Here is a 24,855-nt window from a genome sequence, read left to right as displayed (position 1 = left end):
AGATTTAAAGTGATTTTGAAATGACATTGCTTACCCCATCCAATGGGGTTCAAGTTTGAATTCAAGGATATTTGAAAACCTGGGTGAAGCGGTATTTCCCCAGCTGTGGGGATAGCAGGTCAGTGGCTGAGCTGGATGCTCCAACTCATGACTGTCTGCCAAGTCATCTCCCTGTGAGTCAACTGGGCTTCTGAGTCGGCTTTCTAGGCCGTCATTCCAGCCCCGTAAAGATGTGCAAAGAGGCCTGGGGCTGGGTAGGAACTTGGCTCTTGCACTAGAGTGGGATCCAGATAAACCAAGGGATATCCATTTCCTGGGAAAATGTCCACTAACCCTCTTCTCACATCAGCTGTGTCTGCCCCACACAGCTCAAGTAGTCAGCCCTGGCAATGAAAAGTGGGCATGCGGTTGGTCTATGGCTAACAATCCTAGCCTCAGACCTGCAGAATTCCCATTGTGTCTGAGATCTAGCTAGTGTTATAAACTGTGGGCACTGCTATACCACCATTAATAGTTTTAATATTAATAGTAGTGACAACTCAGATTTACTGAATCTTTACCTATTTATCTCCCCCTAATAAAACTCTATAAGTTTGTCATTAACTAGCTGTATTTTATTTTATTGGTTTTTGTTGTTGTTGTTGTTGTTAGTTTGTTTGAGACAGGGCCTTAAATAGCCCAGGTTAGATTTAAGCTCCTTATAGAGCTGAGGTTGGTTTTCAGTCCCTGTCCTTCCTGTCTCCAACTCTGAATTACTGGAATACAGATATACATCAATATGTTCAGCTGACTATTTTGTCGTATTGGAATTAAGGCGCAGAGAGGTTAATTATCCCAGATCTCACAGACTGTTGGCAAAAAGCAGCTGATATTTAACCTCAAGTTAAATGATGGCGGAACTCCAACAGTCCTCATATTAGTGTGTGTATGTGTGTGTGTTTCCCAAAGGGGCTTGGGAGTGTGGCTTCGTTGATGAGCATGAACTTAGCATGCAAGAGACTCTAGGTTCAATCTCCCTAGTACCAGGTAAGGCGGGAGGTGGTGTGATGGTGGGGTGTGGCTGCGGTGAGGTGTAGGATGAGTTCCAAGAGCTAAAGGACAAATATTACTAGGAATTCAGCACGTTCCAGGCATTTTTCTGTTCAGGAATACGTTTTCTCCGTGAGCTTCAAAAACAGGTCCAAACGAAGCCTTCTTCGCGCAGCTTTTATCTGTGATCCTTGCTGGAGCTCCTCCACCCAGGTAGTAAATCCAGGGGTCCAGGGCCAGCGGGGAGGTGAGCTATCCCGCCAGTCAGGTGTCAATTCCATATCCTGACTTTTCTCAGTTTAGAAGAGGATGCAAACTATTAGGGAGTTTAAGTAATGGCTAACGGTCATTCAGTGACTTAGGGACAGGCTCACCAGGGAGCCAAAGTCAGTTCACACATCGCTTTCACTTTCTCTGACTTCAGTGGTGAGGCTCAACATTCAGTCCTCTGGACTATTTTGTTTCCTTACAGAGTCCAGGTGGAGCCAGATGCCGCCCCCTGGTGGTACTTTGACTCTGCGCTGGGCATGCTAAAGTGCGCTCGGCGCCGCCAGCTGATTGGCTGGCGTGGGTTCCAAGTGCTTTGCAAGTGCAGATACTATGGGCCCCAGGCGACAGCCACAGCCCTGCCCCTCGGGGTTCAAGTTCAGACTGGAGCAGGGCAAGTTGGCTTGTGAACTCTGGGGGTTTCCCGTTTCTCTCCTATTCGTGTTGTGGTCGTGAATTCATCCAGGATCCAGGAGGATGATTGGACACCTACTGCGAGGTCCTCACCTGGCCCTCCTGGCAGGTGGGCGGGGATCCACTCTGTGGAGTGTCCAAGGAAGACTGGGTAAGGGCAAAGGGCATCCCTCTGGGTCGGTCCTCCCTGTCTGGTGTGATACTCGATAACACTGTGTGAGTATCCAAAGGTGCCTCTTGGCCCTAAAGAATCAGGACCTGCTGGGTAGAATGTGGGAGAAACAGAGCCTGCCACCAGCCTCAAAGATGGGAACTCAGAAACCCACGTGTTAATTTCATAGCACCCATATGTTGCCATTTCTGGCTGTATAATATTTGAGAGTAAAAACATGGTTAATACCTTGACCACAATACCCACATAGCTCAGAAGGCCATGGTCACCATTTTCCTCTGGCTGGATTAACTTGTTTGGGTTTGAGTCTAAAGGGTTTGAGTCTAAAGGTCAGGTCCTCGCACCAAACTCATCCTGTGCTGTTTCCTCTTAGACAGTTAACCCGTGTGCTCATGGACCAGTGAGAAGCGAAAGGCTTGTAACTGCTTTCTTAAAGACATCCCAGGCTAACGTGACCCATCTAAGACAGCTTAAAGGTGCCCAGCCTCGAGTGATGTAGACTGATGGTGGACTGGGTCCCACCACAAAGACCCTTAGGTGTCCTTTGTCTAATGTGATGGGTTTGTGGGTGAGCCAGGCTCTGTGGGCCAGCTAGCTGCAGAGCTGAAGGTAGGCAGTATAGATACCTTTAGCATGTGCCCAGAGCGACACCAACCCAGACTCCTGGTGCCCCAGGAACAGGACTGTGATGCATCCAGATTGCCAAGGAGGGTCAGCCTGCAAATGAGCTTAAACGGAGCTACTGGAGCAATCTAAAGCTTCCCACTGTATTAGGTGGCCTTTGGTTTTTCGAGACAGGGTTTCTCTGTGTAGCCCTGGCTGTCCTGGAACTCACTCTGTAGACCAAGCTGGCCTCGAACTCAGAAATCCGCCTGCCTCTGCCTCCCAAGTGCTGGGATTAAAGGTGTGCACCACTACTGCCCGGCTGCTGTGCATTTCCTACTGTTTACTTGTTTGTTTCCCATGGCTTGTTCAGCTTGCTTTTTTATACTACCCAGCACCATCTGACCAGGGGTGGCACCACTCATAGTGGACTGGGCTCACCCACATCAATCGCCCATCAAGAAAAAGCCACACCAGTATACCCACAAACCAATCTCAGTTGAAATCCCTTCCTTCTGGGTGGTTTCATGGTGCCAAGGTGCCATGGTGGATGCTCCAAGGATAGAGGTAGTGCTTATATGTAGATTCTTCCTTTATCTTGTGTGGAGCGCCAAGAATGGATTCGGAAAGGGCTCAGAGGAGGCTTTACTGGGTGCTCCTGAAGGACGTGAGGGTATTGTGAAGTCAGGGAAGGTGACATGAAGGAGAACCATGAATGTTCCAAGAGACCTGTTCCAGGCCAGTTCTTGCTTGGAACCACATAGCTATGTCCCGTGGGCAGTACAGTTTCTGAAGGAAGGTTCTGGAAGACTTAAGGCACACATTCATTAACCTGGTCTTGGGAATGCAAAAGAAATGGCAGATGTTTCAGGCATGATCCGGCCTCTGGGCCCTACTGGACTTGGGTGAATGAACCGTGAACAGCAATGGGATGTGTGTCTTCCAGGAAAGAGAGCACAGTGGTTTTGGATTTTTTTTTTTTTAATATCTTTTCGCTGCCAAGTGCATTATTGTGATGGTCCCCCAGGGAGCCCTCTCTGGTTTATAGGAAAATTCCAGTCCTTGAGGGTTTACAGAGAGTGACAGCTAATCTGGATGCAGCTGTGAGCATGGGGCAGAAAGGAGACTTTTGATTCCTGCCTGGGTTCTTCGATGTGCTCAGCGCTGTGCCTTGGTCAGCTGGGAGCTGAGAGGGGACACTCTGGGCCTAGAGTAGGGTCATGGGGAGGGGGGAGGAGCAGTGTCAGCTGGTCACTCACTTGCACCATTTGTTGAGGCTTTGGGAAGAAATGTGGCTAATTCAAGATTCTGGAATTCAAGGCCAGGAAGCTGCAATCGACTGGGGGGGGGGGGGGGGGGGGGGGGGAGGGGGGAGGGGGAGGTGAGGTGGCAGTGAGGATGTGAGACAACTGTGTGATGAAATGTGGGAAGCACCACCGTTCTTCTTGCCTAAGGCCCTGGCAGCGCTCACTTCTGGGAGCTTTAAAACCAAAGGTCACCTTGCCAAGGCCACTTCAGACTGGAGGAGGCTGGTAACGCATTTTGCATTTTTGATCTATTGCAGTTTGATTGGTCTTTGTCTGTTTGTGCCCCCCCCCCACTACTACTTCTTTCTTCTCACTTCCTCCTCTCCTTCCCCTCCTCCTCATCCTCCCTTTCTTCTCCCCTCTTCCCTCTCCAAACTCTTCTCCTTTTCCTCTTCTTCATCCTCTCTCTTTCCTCCTCCTTCCTTCTCCCTCCCCCTTCTCCACCTCTTTTTTTATGATAACAGGTTTTCAGGTAACTCAGGTTATATGAGCTCCCTATGGGGCTAAGGATAAAACATTAAACTCTTTCTAAAAATATTTTTTGATACATATGGTTGTTTTGCTTGCATGCATCTTTGTATACCACATGCATGTGTAGTGCCCATGGAAGCCAGAGAGGGTGCAGGGTCTCCTGGAGCTGGAGTTACAGACAACTGTGAGCCATCATGTGGGTGCTGGGAATCAAACCCTGGTCCTCTAGAAGAGCAGCAAGTATTTTTAACTTCTGAGCCATCTCCTAGAACTTGAACTCTTGATCCTTCTGTCTCCACCTTCCAAATGCTAGGATTACAGTATAAGAGTATTAGCTACCATGCTCAGTGTTATTACACTTGTGTATGTGTGTGTATGTGTGTGTGTGTGTGTGTGTGTGTATGATCTGTCTGTCTTGGGGAGGCAGGGACAGATGGCTGCATTGGAAGTAGTGATCCTGCAGCTGGTGGCTTCCCCTGGACACTCCAGGTGCAGTGGTCACAGGACAAACCCTCTTCAACAACCTCGGTGGTCTCTTTCCTATGGACCCCATGGCTGAGTCATGGCCCGGGCACTGAAGAAGGCCAAGGACCACAGCTCTACATGGAGCCACAGTGAACAGTTTCTGTTCTAAACAATTCTGCGAGCCAAGAAAGTGTCCCTGCAGATAAAGTGCATAGTGAGCCATGCCCAAGGAAGCCAGCCAGGGCTTGTGTGCCATCTGAAGGGCTCGTGCTGTGTCGAGAGCCTGAGTGGGTGGCTGTCCTTAGCGGCTTTCCCTGCACACACGATGTTGGATGGTTTCTCAAGACTGCCGTCAGCTGCAAATGCTGTTTTGACAGGAAATTCTGAGGTTAGGACTCATACCTCTTAGTGCTGACTTAGGGAAAGCCCCCTGCTCTTTGCTGCTTTCCTGCCTTTGGAACGGGCTGGATGAAGTGGAAGGGGTGCAGGTGAGATTTGTCCCACTAAGCACTCTACTGCATTGTGTTGTCCCACTAAGCTCTTTCCTCCTGACTTGCTGGATCAGTATACATCGCCTTCTTTTCTTTTTCATTTCATGAATTGCCTTCAAAATCCACTTCCTCCGTGAAGTGCTTCTCAGAGTGCTCCCTAACTATCCTTCCAACCCCCCTCCCCTTCCCCCTCCTTCTGACCTGCTGGGATGGCATGGCTCCTGGGGGTGCACTTGATCTCATGCCTGGTCTCAGTTCTTTGCCTCTGCCAGGAGGCTTTGGCACCCCAGCCCAGGGAGGACAGGCATTGTTGCTCATTTACAGCTCAGTCATGCCCCAACTCCCAACCTTCCCATCTCAGCCTCCTGTTGCCATCTCCAGCCTCATTTATTATTTTTGTTTGTTCTTCACAGCCACCTTTTAAAAATGTGGCAGTCATTAAATATCCCCCCCAACCCTACCCACCTCCCTCGTGAATGCAAACACCAAGGTTCGGAGTAGTCATGTGACTGACTCTTTTCTATTTCTCAGCCTCACTGAAGCTAGGAAACCATTGATTTTATTCAGACCACAGGTGCATGCCTGCATGTTAAAAGGACCCAGTGCGTGGAAGGTTCGTGCGGCACAGCACCGTGAGGAAGCATGGCGACGTGAGACAGAAAGAGATGGCGAGCTTATAACAGTAATAAGAGCGAGATGTTTGTCTGGGTAACTCTAGATTTTGTTGACAGGAGCCAAAAGCTGTCTGCATCTGAAGAGCAGGCCCTCCCGGGAGAAGTAGTCTGTAGCGCAGATCACATGCACAAAACACACCAGAAATCAGACCTTTAAACTGGGCTTTATTCGAGTAGCTGGCAATCTGGGGAGTCCAGGTGAAATCAGCAGAGAGCCAATCAATTCAAAGTTGAGTCTTGTCTCCTGGTCTGGTGGGGTCTGGGTCCCTGTTATCTATCCACCTTCTCCCTCATAGCAGAGGGAAGGTTTGCAGACACCAGAGCCATTTGGGTGACATCTAGATCTAAGTTTAACCCAGAACAATCAAATCATGAGTAGTGCGCATGGGCTAAAAACCCTTCCAACGCGCATGCGTAGATTCTCCTTCAGAGTGAGGTACAAACGTGGTCCTGGAGCGAGTGCGAGATCCGTCACTGTGCCTGTACCACAGGTGCAGACAGGTCTCAGGCCTCAGGAAGTGGCTCTGAAAAGGTAGCTAGGACTGATGTCATGTGCAAGGAGAGGCCATCATTTCTCGTGCTCTTCCACAGCACTTACCGTTATCCTTTTGTGTGCATTGTGCCATCCCGGGCGTCCTTTCCTCCCTAACCGGAACTCAAGCTGCACTTCTAGAAAGATTTCCTAGACATTTCTGTAGATATGTTCCAGCTACAGGGCACACGGCAATGGCTCTTTCCAAATGGGCTGTTTTTCTTGCATAACCTGCTTAGGCTGTTGCTACCGCTGTCAGCTTGGCAGGGTGGCCGTAAATCCTGAAGTATCCTCTTACTTTTCCCGGATTATTTCTAGTCCCCAAGTCTAAGACCAGCCACATATCCATGTCCTCAGACAGCAGCCTCATTCACCAGTTTTCAATCCTTTCTACCCGGGTTGTTGCTGTAACCTGCTCTGGTCTGTCACTTCTGAACACTTTCAAACAAGCACACGTGTCTGTAGTTTCAGTCCCTGGAAGTGGAGGTAGGAACATCAGATGTTCAGGGTCATCTTTGGCTACAGCAAGCGCAAGGCCAACCCAGGATAGCTAAGATTCTGTTTCAGTGTTCAAAGATAAAACAAATTGACAAAAATGATAACAACAAAAAAGGGCAGATTATGGTGGTCCCAGCTCCAGCCTCGGCTTTCAGTTACTTATGAAACAATACTGAATCCTGTTGTGTGCCAGCCTGGGACTGATTCCCTGCACAGTGCATTGATGCCCTTCATGCCTTGGGATGTGATGTCTTCTTCAGTTTAGAGGGGCTCTTTCCACAGTAGCAGAGGCTGGGCATTCTTACCAGAGGCTCCTTGTGCTCTTTTAGGACTGATGGGCCATGAGCAGAAGGTAGATGTGTGTGTGAGTGTGAGGATGTGTGAGTGTGTGTGTGAGTGTGTGCATGTGTGTGAGTGTGAGGATGTGTGAGTGTGTGTGTATGAGTGTTGTGTGAGTGTGTATGTGTGTATATGTGTATGAGTGTGTGAGTGTGTGAGTGAGTGTGTATGTGTGTGAGTGTGTATGAGTGTGTATGAGTGTGCGAGTGTGTGAGTGTGTGTATAAGTGTGTGAGTGAGTGTGTATGTATGTATGTGTGTGTGTGTGAGTGTGTATGAGTGTGTGTGAGTGTGTATGTGAGTGTATGAGTGTGTGTATGAGTATGTGTGTGAGTGTGTGTGTGTCTTCCAGGCTCACACCTCGAAGGGCAAATTCTCCATCTTCCTCCTTCTCCCTAGCACTGTGATCAGGAGTACACACGGTTGTCTGAGGGACCACAGATGATAGCCACTGGGATGGTGGAGTCAAGCAGGACGTGTAAGGTGGGGCCTGGATGTTGTTGGGCTTGATTAACACTTACAAAAGGCAAACTGACCTTTGTGGTGTTCAACTGTGTCACCACAGTGTGATCTGATCTGTCCAAAGACTCTTATTTTCTGCCAGTTAAAATTGCCACCTTTAGCTGGCTGTGGTGGCTGTGGTGGTAGCAGCAGGGGAGGGGCGTACCTGACAATGCCAGCACTTGGGAGGCTGAAGCAGGAGGATCATGAGTTTGGGGCAAACTCATAATGGGCTTCAGAGTAAGTGACAGTCTGGGCTACATAGAAAGAGCCCATCTCAAACAAAACTGAAAGAACAAAGAACAAATTTCACCTTTTAAAGTCTTGCTTAAATGTTATCTTAAAAAGATGTATTTATTTATTTATTTATTTATTTATTTATTTATTTATTTATTCATGTGCATCTGCATGTGTTTGTGTGCACCATACTCATGAGACTGGAAGAAGGCATCATAGCCCCAGTAGCCGGAATGGGTGTGAGTCACATGCTGTGGATGAGGGATCTGAACCTAGGTCCTCTGTAAGAGCAGCAAGTGCTCTTACCTGCTGAGCAAGCTCTCTAGGCCCCTCCCTCCGAAGGATTAATCCCTTCTCTTTGGGCTTTTGTAGGGTGTCTAAGTTAAATCCATTTGACATCTAATACTTGGCGTTATGGTTGGTTGTGTGTGCAGTGACAGAGTGGTCAAGAGATGTGAATCTTAGAGCCAGACTGACTGTGTTCACAGTTCAGTTCTGCCAGTTAGCATCACTGAAACCTTCAGTGAGTTACACCCTACCCCGCCCCACTGCACCCCACTCCCACCCCACCCACCCCATCATCACTCCCCCACCCCCATTCCCACCCTCCCACCACCCTACCCCACCCTCACCCCATACCCTCCCTACTCCACCTGCCCCTCCCCTCCCCTCTTCACCCTAGGACTTACTAGGGCACCTGATGTGATAACGGACACTTGCTTGCCAGATTTTTTTAATTTTACCTTGAAAATGGGGTGTCAGAAAAAGACACCCAGCCGCAGGAGTCACAGTGCAAAGCCAGAAGGTTCTAGAAACCCGGAGTCCTTGCATGCATACCAGGTTATCACTCAGGTAAGCATGATAACAGTTTTCTCCTGAAAGTTAATTCTCACTGCAGGGCAGAACTCTCTGAAGTCAGGAGGAGCTGCCCATTGTTTTTATGCACCCTTCAGGATGATCTTACAATTTTATTTTTCTACTAATGTGATGAATTATTTTGGGTAATTCCTTCTCTTCAGTGTTGGAGATTGAACCCCGGGGCTCGTTTTGTACAAAAAACACCGTGTGGCTGAGCTGCACCCCCCAGCACAGCTTGATTTAATTTAGAATGTTAAATCGCTGTGCATTCCTGGAATACAGCCTAGATGTTTGCTTGGTTTTATTCGCTAATATTTTATTTATGATGTTGCATCTGTACCCATGGTATGCGGGTGTGCGCGCATGCATGTTTGTGTGCATGCGCATGCGTGTTTGTGACAGTGGACAGAGAATTGGTCTGTAGTCTTCCTGGCTGGCTAGAAGCTCAGTCTCCAAAATGATGATACCCTTGCCTCTGTCTCCCTCCCCGGTGCTGGAATTATGGGCTCGCCCCGGCCCACTCAGATGCATCTGCTCTTATAACCAAAAGCTGCTTTTCCTCCTTAGGAAGCCATCTAGTTCAGTCCAGTTTTGATGCTACTGGGCCTGCATCAGCTTTGGTAGGCATAAGGGCCCAGCCCACAATGACTGACACCCACCTCAGATGCCGGTCACGAGTCCTGGATAACTCATACTCTTGAGCTACTGCTTATAAATCCAGGATCTCCACACCCCACTTCAGGTTTGGCCATTTGCTAGAATGAGTCACAGGACTCTGTAAATCACTTTACTCTTGGTTACTGGCTTATTATAAAGGGGGCAAATGGAAGCTATGCAGAACACTTGGTATAGAAGATGTGGCACAGGGCTCCCTGCTGATACCCCACTCTCACAGCCAGAGAAAGGCACCATGCAAGTAGGTGGATACTCCTACTTTGGTTAACAAAATCAAGATGTCCGGAGGCCTAGGTTCCAGGTGATTTTAGTTTTTGAAAAGTTGACAGTTAACATTAGTAACCATGTTTATGATATATTTAGTATTGTAAATTTTATAAATTATATACAATATAATTTAAATAGTAAACTACTAGGACTCTAAATATTATAAATACATAAATTATATAAATAATGTATATTTCAGATAGTGGAAATATTCTCTTGGTTCATAACTTGTAGCTTTAATCTCATTCTGGTCAAAGAACATTCTCTGAATGATTTCAGTATTTTGAAATTTCTAGAGACTTTCTTTATTGGTGTATATTTCTTAGAAGTTGGATTTTAGTTCTTTATCCACTAATATAGTATTGGTCTTTTAATTGGGTTATTTAATTCACTTAAATTTTAAAAAAAAGGTATAGTTGGGCAATCTAACTTGTTTGTTGGGTTTGTACTACAAACTGAACTCAGGACTTAGCACACCTTCTCCCACTGAGCTGCAACCCAAGTTGTGCAATCTCTCACTCTTTATTTTCCTTTTTCTCCATCTACTTTATTCTTTCTTTTCTTTTTTCCAGATCAACATTTCCTACTGTTTTATTCTTTTTCTCACTCATTTTTATGCATTCATTTCCTTTAGCCATTATCTTGGCAATTAGATACTATGTAACTGTATTCGTTACTCTCTTCTGTTGCTATGGTAAAATCCCCTGACCAAGACCTCCACACAGAAGAGATTGTAGCAACCGAATGTGCATTCATCTGAATCCCAGGCATAGGGAGGTGGGGCTGCTTTGGAAGAGCTGAAGTGGCTGACTGTGGTTTGCCAGGTGCTCTAGCAGGGGCACGTTTTTTGCCAGCCGCCGATAGTTTCTGCAATTGTGTGACATTTGGAATTCTGGGAACTTTTCAGAGGGTATATAAATGATAGGGCCCTAAGAGGCATGGGGAGGTGGGGGGGGGGTTGTTGCTCATTTAGTGGGAATTGGTTGTGGTTTGTTAGTAGCTGTGCTCAAAGAAGTAAAAGGAAAGGAATTAGATTCAGGGAACTTTCCTCCTCCTTCTCCTCCTCCTCCTCTTTCTCATTTAGTTTTAGAGGGTGAAACTGGGAAGATAAAGGGTGGTTAAAAAAACAAGACAATACAAAAAAATCACACAAAGTAGCAAAGACTAGCTACAAAAGGTTTTATGGCCTATGTTTCTAGAAAGATAAGACCCCATCATGACAGGCAGGCAAGCAGGCAGGCAGAACAGCAGGACAACAGGCAGGAAGGACAGCAGGCAGGCAGGACAGCAGGACAACAGGCAGGAAGGACAGCAGGCAGGCAGGCAGGCAGGCAGGCAGGCAGGCAGGCAGGCAGGCAGGCAGGCAGGCAGGCATGGTGGCTGGAGCAGGATGCTGAGTGCTCTCATCTTCAACCACAAGCACGAAGCAGAGATCATGGTGAAAGTGGGACCAGGGTATAACTCCCAAAGTCCACCCTCCAGTGATGTACTTCCTCCCAAACCTACCAAACAGCATGTCCAACTGAGGACCAAGTATTCAAACATCCTGTGGGGGGTGTTTCTCCTTCAGACCACTATAGCCATGTTGACTTATTTCTGTCTAATATAGAAGATTACGTTCGTTAGTTCCTCAGTATTGCTAAAAACTGCCTTCTTCAGTCCCCTTTTAATCTACACCGTTGTCACATAGTCTTGTGTCTATGCCCAGGTTTAAACTCTACAAGGTGTCATAATTGCTGCTGGCTGATGCTACGCTCGATCCTTCCTGGTACTCTGCCTTCCTTCTTCATGTCCATGTTTCTGTCTAGAGTGACACACTTTGATTATGCAGATCCGTGACTAAGACATTATCTTGAAGACTGTTGCTTAGTGCTTTATAAAATCAGCAAAAAATAAAAAAAGAAAAAAGGTAGAAAAACATACTTGGCTAAAATAGTGTCTGTTTCTCTTTTCTCCCTTTGCTATAAAATGCATTTTCCACTGAGGATCAGCATCACATCTCGCTTAGGGGGAGAGCAAGGAAGCTGAAAAACACTGATTGAAAATACTGAACGAAGGTGAGGGAGACAACATGTCATGCATATGTGTGTGTATACATTCATGTATGTGTGTATATATGTCTATATATATAATTTCTCTTTATATATATCTCATATTTTCTCAGTATTGCTTGAAATATATATACAGTATACACACACACACAATAGATTCACTCAGAGAAGAAAATATAAATGCCAATAGAGTTTTACAAACAGAATGTGGCACATATACATCAAATATTGTGTTTAAATAATCAAAATTACTTACCATCCAAGCAGATGGCTTTCTAAAGAGATGTGTCTGACTTCTCACTATGTGGTCCCTTCATTGGACCTCCCTGACTGCCCCATCTGCGGCCTGCTTTCTTTCATCTTGCCAAGGTGCCTAGCTCAATTCAATTCAACATTGCTCAGGCAAGCGGAGCCAGGGGCTCCAAGCCAGGCTTCTGGCTTTCTTAGCACTGAGGCCCTTTCTCTAAGACCCTCATCAGTATGTCTTCCTAAGTGTTGTTCCCTGAGCTGGTCTGGAGCCTGGGAGTCTGGCTGCTCTGAACAGTGCCTGTACGTGGCATCAGGGCCTCTCTCTGACGGCACTGTTTGTTAGCTGTGTCATGGTGTCCTGTACTAATTAGGCCTAGGGAGGCTGCTGGCAGGATGCCTGATCTGGCAATTGGCGCTTGAATTGTTTTGGAGGGAAGACTGAACATAAAATCTGAGCGGTTAGCAATCATTAAGCAGTCACTGTTGTTGAGTCTGTGTGGAAGAGTTCTACAGAGCATCTTGCTCATCCTCACGAGTCTGCAAAGAAATTGCTATTATTCTCCAATTTTATCATTTACTTATTTAGCGGTATGTGTGTGCATGCGCATATGCACAGGTGTTTCCAAATGTGTGCTTATGGAGGCCAGAGGTCAACTGTGGGTGTGATTCCTCAGGAAAGCCACCTTGGCTTTCCACACAAGGTCTCTCACTAGGACTCTGGAACTTTTCCTTTAGGCTACACTGCCTGGCCATATGGCCAAAAAGATTTGTCCGTTAGCACTGCCCCAGAGCTGGGATGATAGGCACATGCCACGGTGTCTGGCTTTTTAAAATGTCATTTATTTATTTTCATTTTTACATAGCTATTACTCAGCGCTGTGACACATGCCTTTAATCTCAGTACTTGGGAGGGAGAGGCAGGTAGATCTCTATGAGTTCAAGGCCAGCCTGGTCTACTTGGTGAGTTCCAGGACAGCCAGAGCTACATAGTGAGACCATGTCTCAAAACAATAACAAAACAAAAAGAAACGAAACAAAATGGTTCATTTTCATGTATGAGTTTTTGCTTGCAAATGTGTATGTTTGCCACATGTGTGTTTTTGGCCTTGGAAGTCAGAAGACAAAATTCGATCCCCTGGAATTGGAGTTACAGAGGGTTGTGAACATCATGTGGGCACCAGGGCACTGAACCTAGGTTCTCTGCATGAGTGAGAACTCTTAACCACTGAGCCATCTCTTCAGTCCCTGCACATGCCTTTTTACATGGGGGAGGGGGGCCAAGGAATTAAATTCCCCTTGCTTGCGTAGAAAGCACTTTACTCCTGGATCCACTGTGCTTATGGCTACTCCACTAGGAAGTGCAGAGAGGATCCGGACCAGGTCTCACTCCTGCTCTTTGTTCTAGGGCTGACATAAGTTTTTAAATTTTTTATTGGATATTTTCTTTGTTTACATTTCAAATGTTATCCCCTTTCCTGGTTTTCCCCACCCAGAAACCCCCTGTACCAACTCCCCTCCACCTGCTTCTATGAGCGTGTTTCTCCACCCTCCCACTCCTGCCTCCCTGCCCTGGCATTCCCCTACACTGGGGCATCGAGCCTTCACAGGACCTCTCATTGATGCCTGCAAAGGCTATCCTCTGCTACATATGCGGCTGGAGCCATGGGTCCCTCCATGTGTACTCTTTGATTGGTGGTTTAGTCCCTGGGAGCATTGGGGGTCTGGTTGGTTGATATTGTTGTTCTTCCTATGAGGTTGCAAACCCTTTCAGTTCCTTCAGCCCTTTCTCTAAGTCCTCCATTGAGGACCCTGTGCTCAGTCCAATAGTTGGCTGTGAGGATCTGCCTCTGTATTTGTCAGGCTCTGGCAGAGCCTCTCAGGAGACAGCTATATCAGACTCCAGTCAGCAAACACTTTTTGGCATCCACAATAGCATCCAAGTTGGGTGACTGTATATGGGATGGATCCCCAGGTGGGACAGTCTCTGGACCTCCTTTTCTTCAGTCTCTGCTCTACACTTTGTCTCTGTATTTCCTCTCGTGAGTATTTTTCCCCCTTCTAAGAAGGACTGAAGCATCCATACTTTGGTCTTCCTTCTTCTTGAGCTTCATGGAGTCTGTGAATTGTATCTTGGGTATTCTGAGCTTTGGGGCTAATATCCACTTATCAGTGAGTGTTTACCATGCATGTTCTTTTGTGATTGGGTTACTTCACTCAGGGTGATATTTTCTAGTTCCAGCCATTTGTGACAGCAGATGTGGAGAAAGGATGTGGAGAAAGAGGAACACTGCCCCCCGCCCCCATTGTTGGTGGGATTGCAAGCTGGTACAACCACTCTGGATATCAGTTTGGCGGTTCCTCAGAAAATTGGACATAGTACTACCTGAGGATTCAGCATTACCACTCCTGGGCATATACCCAAAAGATGCTCCAACATATAACAAGGACACTTGCTCCACTATGTTCATAGCACCCTTATTTATGATAGTCAGAAGTTGGAAAGAACCCAGATGTCCCTCAACGGAGGAATGGATACAGAAAATGTGGTACATTTACACAACGGAGCACTACTCAGCTATTAAAACAATGACTTCTGTCATCAATTTTAAGCATGCCGCTGCTGCTGATGCTCTGCCACTTGGTAGTTCCCATTCTCTCTGCAGGAACAGAAGCTGGATAGGACCTTGGAGCATGCTCAGACCACACCTCTTATTTTACTGATGAAGAGCCCAAGACTTGGAGCAGGTGAGTGGCATCACCAATGTCACACATCAATGAACAGCAGACCTGGTGTTTAATCTGTCGTGTGTGGATCTTCTCTTGTCAACAATGCTTGTATTTTGCTTGATGGCTGCCATCCGAGGACTTCCTGCCTCACTTTTTTTCTTCCTTACCCAGAAATGTGAATAGTTCTCACCTCGGATTGCCAGTTGTTGCTTCTGGTTTTCAAGTCGAAGTACTCAAGTCTGACCATGATCTTCAGTCTGTGGTTTTCTCCCACTTGCCCCCACCACTGTGGTGACAGGAAGGAATGAAGGTGTTGGCCTTGACTCCGAGGTTGGCTTTCTCTGACGCTTAGCAGCTTCAGACTCTAGTCCGTCTCAGGCTCATGGTGGACCCAGGAGACTGCACGTGTTTTCTGGGAGGACACTGATCTTCAGCTTCCTTAGGGTGACTGTGTTTCTCTTAGTCTCTGTCACTCATGGAGCTGGCAATGCTGAGGCCACAGGAACTCCTGAGTGTGGCTCCTGAGGCCTGGTGGCAGAACCTAACCCGATCACAATGAATTGGTCTTTGCTTAGCGATGCAGCAGGCCATCCTATACAATGAGAGGTACTGTAATGATAACTGATGTTATGGACCAACTTGATTAGGCAAGTGGATGACAAAATAGCTGAAGGGAAAATATTTTTGGTGTATTGTTATGCACAGTCTGGAAAAGGATCTACAGATGCCATATTTTCAGTCCTGGAATGAGTGAGTTTATTAAGTATAAGCAAGAAAAAGTAAAAGACTAAATGACAAGCAGTGGGCAATAAAACATCATCAAATTGGGCTTTCACTTTGTCTCCTCTATATCCACTTTCAGACACTCCAAACCACCCAGCTTTTGCACGGTTGCCTCTGCATCTCCAACTTTGCTGTTGAGGCTCCCTCTGCTGGAAGGCTCTGTGTCATCTTTTCGTCCCTACTTGCTTCCTACCCTTCTCTTCCCGTCCCCTTTCTTGATGACAGGATCTCAGGCCAGGGAGGTCTTTAGATTACTATGTCGCAGATCTTTCCAACCTTCCTGTTTCTTCCTCATGAGTGTGCCCTCTCCTGGGACTATCAGTGTGTGCTACCACATTCAGCTAGCTCTGGTATTTCAGGACTAGTCCCAAGCATCATTTTTCTTCAGCCGTTGATGAGTTGCTTCCATTCAGAGTCAAACCATCCCTGCTGCGCATGGGATACACTTTGATTTTAGGGGGTTCCTTGAGCTTCCAGTAAGCATTACACTGTTGTGTAGACCTTTAGTATAATGCTGAACACTTGCATTCCTTTTGGGAATCTGCAGTCTTGGTTTATGGTATGTGCACTGTGCCTTTATGGTCATCTCCCAGTGAAACTGAGGCCCAAGATGCTGAAAACCTTTCATATAGACATTTCACAATTATGTGACCCATCGGCCAGGGGTTGAGTTGTATCCTGCCTGATTCCACTGAGCAAAGACTCTTGGAAGCTTGTATTCAACATGGCTTCTAGATGGTCCTGTGTGCCTTTCCTCACTGTTGAGTTTGCTTTGTGCCCTTCCACAGTGACATCATAGCCACACAAATGACTCAATGCTGAATCCTCCATAAAAGTCACAGAGCTGGCTTGTCTTGGGACTCTCCACTGCACGTACCACACACCTCACACAGATTTCTCACATCAAAAATCTCACACTTTCCAGTACATTTATTTATGACTCACTTTGTCACAAAGGGTGGGTCTGTTCTATCCACCTTTGTCACTCCTCAGTTAGCAGGACACTGGGTTCTGCTGCTCAGCAGAGGACAGGCTCCCATTTACACAGGCTAGGCATCACCTCCAGAAGCCACAGTTGCCACCCGTTGCCCTGGAAGGATGCTAGAACAGGAACCTGCCGTCAGTGCAGATTTGGGCATCCCATCTCTGTGAGCCCTTGTGGCAGCTGTCTATCAAGACATCTTCCCTCCAGGTGCTGACTCTGATACAACGAGATCCATATCAGGCGTATTTGGAAGCCAGCCTGGATTAAATGTCTCATTCCCCAGCCTATCAATTCTTCTATTTTGGAGGCAGGGTCTCACTGTCTGGCCTTAAACTTACAGAGGTCTGTCTGCCTTTGCCACTTAAGTGCTGGAATTAAAGGCATTGTGTCACAGTGGCCAGCCACCCATATTGTTTTGGTAACCACCATATGGGCACAACTTCCACAGATTATATCCTTACACCTATCAAGATGGCCAAAGTCTTTGGCTTTGGGGGGGGGAGGTGATACTTATTTGTATGTGTGCATAGATATATGCACATGCACACACATATGCCCAAGCATTCGTGTGATCATAGGACAACATGTAAGAATCTGTTCTATTACATTGGTTCCTGGGATTGAACTCAGCATGCCAGGCTTAATGGCAAGTGCCTTTATCCACCGAGCTGTCCTGCTGACCCAGACATGGCTTCTTGCCAGAAAGTATAGTTCTCCCACTGTACTGGCTGGTTTTGTGTGTCAACAGAGAAAGGAGCCTCCCTTGAGGAAATGTTTCCATGAGATCCAGCTGTAAGGCATTGTCTCAATTAGTGATCAAGGGTGGGAGGGCCCACCATGGGTGGTGCCATCCCTGGGCTGATAGTCCTGGGTTCTATAAGAAAGCAAGCTGAGCAAGCCAGGGAAAGCAATCTGGTAAGCAGCATCCTTCCATGGCTTCTGCATCAGCTCCTGCCTCTAGGTTCCTACCCTGTGTGAGTTCGAGTCCTAACTTCCTTTGGCAATGAGCAGCAATGTGGAAGTGTAAGCTGAATAAACCCTCTCCTTCCCAACTTGCTTCTTGGTCATGATGTTTTGTGCAGCAGTAGAAACCCTGACTAAGACACACAGTGAATGCAGTTGACTGATTGTGCCATGAGTAGTGTGCTTGGCAACAGAATCGACATGCATCCATAGCCCTACTCCATATACACATGTGTATATGGAGAACACTAACTGAAGTCTGTGAATTGAAGGGGAGGAAGAAGAAGAGGAGGAGGAGGAGGAGGGAGAAAAGGGAGAAGAGGAAGAAGAAGAAGAGGGAGAAGAGGGAGGAGGAGGAGAAGAGGAAGAGGAAGAGGAGGAAGAGGAGGAAGAGGAGGAAGAGGAGGAGGAGGGAGAAGAGGGAGAAGAGGGAGGAGAAGGAGGAGGAGGAGGAGGAGGAGGAGGAGGAGGAGAAGGAGAGGAGGAGAAGGAGAAGGAGAAGGAGAAGGAGAAGAAGAGGAAGAGGAAGAGGAAGAGGAGGAGGAGGAGGAAGAGGAAGAGGAGAAGGAGGAGGATGGAGAAGAGGGAGAAGAGGGAGGAGAAGGAGAAGGAGAAGGAGAAAAAGAAGAAGAAGGAGGAGGAGGAGGAAGAAAAGGGGGAGGGGGAAGGAGATTAAGTTAAGTTAAGGGGGGCTAGGCCTGGCTGGTATAAACGTGGATAGTGAGGGATGAACATGATCAAAACACATTGTGTCGCGTATACAATCTATAAGTTTCATTTTGAAAAATTTACAAATTGACTTACCATCTTAACATAATCAACCTCCATGACAGCTCCCAGTGACTCCTCAACCCCATGTTCCTGTCTTCTCATTAGGCTATGGGAATAGTGATGTACGACTTCTGAGGCTAGGTTATAAAAGATATTACAGCTTCTCTTTCCATCTCTTCTTTCTATCATCTTCTCTAGCCGAGTCTGCTGCTGTGTTGGGAGGATGCTTAGGCCCTCTGATGACAACAAACATATGGTGAGAAACTGAGGTCTCCTGCCAACAATCATCTGATAGCATTGTCTTGGAACTGGTTTCCCCAGTTCCATCAAAGCCTTCAGATGAGTGTAGCCCTCATTGGGCTGGACCAAACATTTTCATCTTTCTGATTTTTCTTTCTTAGAGCTGTGACTCTTTAGCTTGTGACTGGCTTTATTCTGATTCTCTCATTTTTTTCTCTCATATTCTCTTCTACCCCCACCCCTCCCTCCTCCAAACAGGATATTCTTGTGTAGCCCTAGGGAACTTTGAACTCACTCTGTAGACCAGGCTGACCTTAAACTCATAGAGATCCACCTGCTTCTGCCTCTTGAGTGCTGGGATGAAAGGTGTGTGTCACTATATCTGGAGCATTTGTTTTCTTGTATCCTTGAAAAAAAGTGGGGTTTATTCTAGAATTTTCTTCAGTACAATTCTGTGTTGATTCATTTACAAGCCCAGCATTTCAATCTGGTCAGGCTCACATCCCTCCCTTCCCCAATGATTATTTCCACAATTAAATATTTCTTAATAACACTGGATATTTATTGTCTGATGTATATAGGAGGAAGGACCTAGAGGAAGAGGAGCAAAGATACTTTGTTAATTTCCTTTTTCTGTTGTAGATATTTATGTGTGTATGTATGTGTGTATGTATTATGTATGTGTATGTATGTATGTGCACCATGCACATGAAGTGCCAAGAAGCCCTGTTTAGAGCTGCAGATCCCCTGAAACTGTTGTTGCAGCTGTTTGTGAGCCATCTATCATGTGCAAGAGCAGTAAGTGCTCTTAATCACTGGGCCATCTCTCCAGCCCCTCATTTCCTTTTCTAAATATTTTATGGCTTGTGGTACTTTCTTTTACATGTTTATAAAACTTGGAGCCATCTTTACGGGAACCTAGTCCTATGATTTCCAAAAAAGTAGATGTGAAATGCCTTTTGGGAGGTGAGAATGAATGCCTTCTGCACAGGACAGTGCCTGTGCAGGCACTTCCATCTTCCAAGATGTGTTCCTGGAAAAACAAAACAAAACAAACCATGGAGCCATAATAATAAGGTCTTGCTCAAAGGTTTGTGATGAAAAATCTTGGGGATCAGCAGACTAAACAAAGTTGAGCAAGTTCTAATTACTTCAGGTCTTCCAGGAGTCTTCATATTGTTACTATGTGGAGACTCCAGTTTAAACTTCAGGCCTGCTGGTTCATCTCTTGTTCCCTTCTCAGGACCACACTGCAGCAAAGTCTCTTTACATAAAGCATTCCAAGGTGTCTTCATAAACCCTCGGAAGGTCTATCAGTGTACAAAGAAACATGCAGCCCCGTACAGTCTCACTCGCTGGGGTATGATAATAGATCGTCTTATTTCAAATAATAGACACTCAGGTTCACAGAGGTTAGGTACCTGTGGTAAGCGGCTGCTTGCGGGGGGGGGGGCAAGGAACTAAGGCAAATATTCTAGCTGAATAACGTGATGGGGGTTGCATTTTTTTTTCTTGGCGAGACCTTGGATATGACACCTTCACCAGCTCCCTAAGCTAGCCTTGGATTTGGCATCCCCCTATAGCTCCAGGGCATTGTGACATATCTCAGGTGTGCATAATTCTTCCAGGACCCGATCTCGTCCTCTTTAACCCAAGTTGTCTCTCTCATTTCCAGTCACAACTAGAGTATATTGTTACTTGATATTTATTTATGGACAAGCTAGTCTTTGTCTCAGATTCACACACACACACTCCCCAAGCCCCATTCTTTTAAATTTGAGTGTCACTATGATTTTTCTATAACCCATCTGGTAGTGAGCGGTTACAGACAGGAAAGAGGGCTACAGCTTGGGGTACCGGAGGAAAGGCACTCCCGAGAGAAAGGGAATCTGGTGTGGCGCTCCCTTGCCACTCTCCAATCCTGCACCCATCTGGAGCAAATTCCGCAGAATAGGCGAGCCCCGCAGCCCCCGGCAAGAGAGCCTAGCAAAGCCTTAGGACACTATGAAGAATAGAGTGAACGCAGGGCACCAGCGCCGGTAGGGCGAGGCCGGAAGTGAGCTGAGGGCGGAAATCCTCTGCAGGAGCCTAAGCGTCCTCTCTAGGAGTGTGGAGGTCTTTGCATCTCCTTGGTCCAGTGGAGGGAGCGGGTGGGGGGAGCCCGCCAAGCTTTTGGGAGACTCCTTACCTTTGGTGCTGACAGAGCCACCTAGTGAAGATGGGAGACCACTGACATTACTGCTTAAAACAAAACAAAACAAAACAACACACAATAAAACAACGAAGACACGGGAGCACAGTAGGGCACCACCTAAATCTTCAACAGTTCCCTATCCCCTACTCCCCCAGCATAGAACACATATTTTTCCAAAATCTTTTTATTTTAAATTATGTATTTATTTATGTGCACACGTATTTTAATTTTAATATTTAATTATATATTTGTGTATGTACACGTGTTTTTAAATTACATTTTAGAGGGAGGGAGGGAGGGAGGGAGAGAGGGAGGGAGGGAGGGAGAGAGAGAGAGAGAGAGAGAGAGAGAGTGTGTGTGTGTGTGCGCGTGCGTGCTGATGCCCTGGAAGCCAGAAGAGGTTGTCAGATCTCCTGGAGCTGGAGTTATTTGTGGTTGTGGGCCACCTGATGTGGGTGCTGGGATGGAACTCAAGTCTTCTGTAAGAGCAGTTTGTACTCTTAGCAGCCGAGTCAACTCTTCAGCATGTGTGTGTGTGTGTGTGTGTGTGTGTGTGTGTGTGTGTGTGTGTGTGTGGTGTGTGTGTGTGTACATACACATATACATATATTCTGAGACAGTGTATTTTTCATGCAACACACAGGAAAACTGGTGATGATGATGATGATGATAATGATGATATATTAGAATGGTTTCATCTGTGAAGCCTCTTCTTACATTGAATGTAGGCTGGTGCTGTACTTCAGCTAGTTTTGTCTCTCCCCTGCGCACGAGCACACACAGCGGTCTCTCTACTTCCTTCTCTAATTCCAGCTGGCTCATCTGTTGAGTCACGGTTTCAGGTTAGCCAGCTTTTATGCACTATTGTATCTGTATTTTCTGCTCTATAAAATAGTGAAATTTGAGCGAGTTTATAACTGCTGAGTCTGGTGGAGGGAAGAGCTGTCTAGGTGTAGTAATGTGTGGCATCTAATACAAGAAAGAGTGTGGTGAAATTAGTTCATTTGGGGTAATGGGTTGCCAAGGTGTGCAAACCCACTGACGAGGTGCTTGGCATTTTAGAGCAAAGCCATTTACTGTGTTCACTGCTCTTACTCATAGCATCCCACCTGTCTAAGCAAACAATACTGGAGAAGGGAAAAGCTACATTTCTGAAGTAATTTAAAAAGTATGTGTGTGTGTGTGTGTGTGTGTGCATGTATGTATGACTATTTCTTCTGTGTGTACCTCTATGCACCATGTGTGGGCTTGGTGCCGGTAAGGCAGAGGAGCTTGTCAGATCCCATGGAACTGAAATTATGCACGGTTATGACCCACCGTGTGATGCTGGGGATTGAACTAGATTCTCTGGAAGAGCAGCCAGTGCCCTTTACTCATTAAGTAGCCTCTCCAGCCCTCTGAAGTAATGGTTACAATGGACAAGTGTTGATTTTGATTGCTTAACTTTCAGTTTGTTTTTTCCTGATTTTTAATACAAAAGATTCCCCTCCTCCTCCTCCTCCTCCTCTTGTTAGAAGTCAGCTACCTACCAATGTATGTGGAGTTGAGCACACGCCCCAGGCCTGCTCAATCAGAATTTTCCAGTCTAGAAGAACATTAACGCAGGAAGTGAGGAGCCAGGCTACAAGAGTCTCAGTTTTGTCTCTGCAGCTAAGAGCCTGAATTTCAGCTTGTTACATTGTAGTGGCTCTAAGCCAGTAAATTGTTACATTGTAGCCTCCTAGACCAGTGGATTGTTACAATGCAGCCTCTCTAACTCAGCAGATTGTTACATTGTAGCCTCTAGGCCAGCAGATTGGTATGTAGCCTTTCTAGGTCAGTGGATTTGTTTGTTAGTAAGCAATACTTAAGAGGGGTTGTAGGGTGGGCTAATGACGCATGTGGAATGCCTAAGTGCCCTTATCTGATTCCCATGTCTCTTTCTACTTTGCTTATCTCTTTTCTTTCTCTTTTCACCTTCCACATGCTCCAATATCATCTACTGCACTGCCCTGAAAATTGTTTCATGTCTTTCATCAACTGGAAGTATTCTGAGAGCAGGACTATGTTTTTATTTTTATTTTCTGAACCGTGGGTCTTGAACATAGTTTCTACTCTAGAGACGGTGCCCTTCCATCACTTTAAGAAAACAAAAATTGAAATCTAATATATCAGTGGAAGCTGGAAATTTTTGAAAAGATGAAAAACACCTTGGCAACTAAAAAAAGCCAAAAAAACAAAAAAACAAAAACGGTAAACATAGGGCTGGAGAGAGGGCCCAGAGGTTAAGAGCACTTGCTGCTCTTTCAGAGGACCAGGTCTGAGTCCCAACACTTAGGTGATGGCTTACAACTGCTTGTGACTCTAGGTCTAGGAGTTGTGATGTCCTCTTTTGACCTCTATGTGCTTCTGCACACACGTGGTAAACATAAACTCATGAAGGCAAACACACTCACACACACACACACACACACACACACACACACACACACACACACACTGAGTAAATAAAGCTTTAAAAAAGTAAATATAACCCTAGGGAATGTAGAATGTAAAATTCTCTTGTAGAAAGTGGTTAATCTAGCTGGGTGTGGAGGGGCATAACTTTAGTTCCGGCACTCAGGAGGCAGAGGTAGGTTGATTTTGGAGTTTGAGGTCATCCTGGTTTACAAATCGAGTTCTAGGACTCCACAGAGAAACCCTGTCTTGAAAAACAAACAGACAGACAGACAGACAAATGTAGTTAATCTATGGGGATTGCAAAACCTTATTTTTTTAAAGTCCCAAACTCACTGCCATATGCGATCACATGATTTCCAGGAACAGACTTATACTTAAGACTCATGTTCTTTTTTTGTTTTGTTTTGTTTTTTGGTTTTGTTTTATTTTTTTGTTTTCTGTTTTATCAAGACAGGGTTTCTCTGTGTAGCCCTGGCTGTCCTGGAACTTACTCTGGCTGTCCTGGAACTTACTCTGTAGACCAGGCTGACCTCAAACTCTGCTTGCCTCTGCCTCCCAAGTACTGGGATTAAAGGCGTGCGCTACCACTGCCCCACAGGACTCACTTTCTACATTACTATTTCCTTGTCCTGCTTTGTAGGTGAGCTTTTCCCTTGTGGATTAGCACATTATTATGAAATAACCATTCTCTTCAGAGAGATCAAATTTGCCCTCAGGATATCAGCTTTCATTGTGCAAGTCCAATAACTGAAGTGCAGAGATTTATACATTTAAAGTAGCAAAGTAGAGCTCTCTCTCTCTCTCTTTCTCTCTCTCTCTCTCTGTGTGTGTGTCTGTCTCTGTCTCTCTCTGTCTCTGTCTCTCTGTATTCACATGTGTACATGTGTTTGCATATACACACACATATGTGTGGAGGCCAGAAGTCAACGAGAGGTCTCGTGAGATCTGGGGTTCTGCCAATCTTCCCGGCAGGTCTAGGGTGACAGTTTGTCCCACTTTGCCTAAAGCTTTTATAAAGGTGTGAGGATCCAAACTCAGTTCCCCATGCTTACGTAGCAATCACCTTACCCACCAAGCCATCTTCCCAGTCTGAGAGGATGCCACAAGTCAACATCTTCATTTGGTGCCCTGAGAAGTGAATCAGGTCAGGCTAGCTCAGAAACTCTTTCTATGGGTGAAGGGCTGTGTTCTGATGGTGATGTTGAACAAATGACATCGGCATCTGTTTCCCCACCATGCAAGACTTTCCTTAGAACCATGTCAAAAATGCCTACACTTGGGGAAGATGGGTTGGAACATTAGTTTGCAAACACTCAGTGTAGATCTCGTTTAAAGCTCTTAGCCATCAAGACTACAGTTACTCCAAAGACGCCCAGTCCCCTGGTCCTGAGATGAGCTGCTCCGTTTATGGGGTGATTATAATTTACTAGGAAGATCTTGAACAGAGTTGGTTTTTATGTAACACTTAAGTGAGGTTTTGCCTCCCCATCATCTTCCTTCTTGAGGGTTGGTATGGGGCTGGAGAGATGGCTCAGCAATTAAAAGTGTCCTTGTGCCGGGCGTGGTGGTGCACGCCTTTAATCCCAGCACTCGGGAGGCAGAGGCAGGCGGATTTCTGAGTTCGAGGCCAGCCTGGTCTACAAAGTGAGTTCCA

General features: G+C 46.2%; 1 protein-coding gene across 1 annotated transcript in view; it reads left to right on the top strand.

Moving 5' to 3' along the window:
* The first annotated feature begins 1,647 nt into the window (after positions 1–1,647).
* Positions 1,648–24,855, top strand: part of Rgs9 (regulator of G protein signaling 9) — a 102,778-nt gene continuing 79,570 nt past the window's right edge. Inside the window, exon 1 of the mRNA XM_029483863.1 lies at positions 1,648–1,861. The gene's annotated coding sequence lies outside the window, so the exon portion shown is untranslated. The remainder of the gene's footprint in view (positions 1,862–24,855) is intronic.

Source organism: Mus caroli, chromosome 11, assembly GCF_900094665.2.
Source record: "Mus caroli chromosome 11, CAROLI_EIJ_v1.1, whole genome shotgun sequence".
In the NCBI taxonomy this organism is placed as follows: Eukaryota; Metazoa; Chordata; class Mammalia; order Rodentia; family Muridae; genus Mus; species Mus caroli.
Note: the sequence above shows the minus strand (reverse complement) of the source record. Positions and strands in the feature narration are given on the sequence as shown.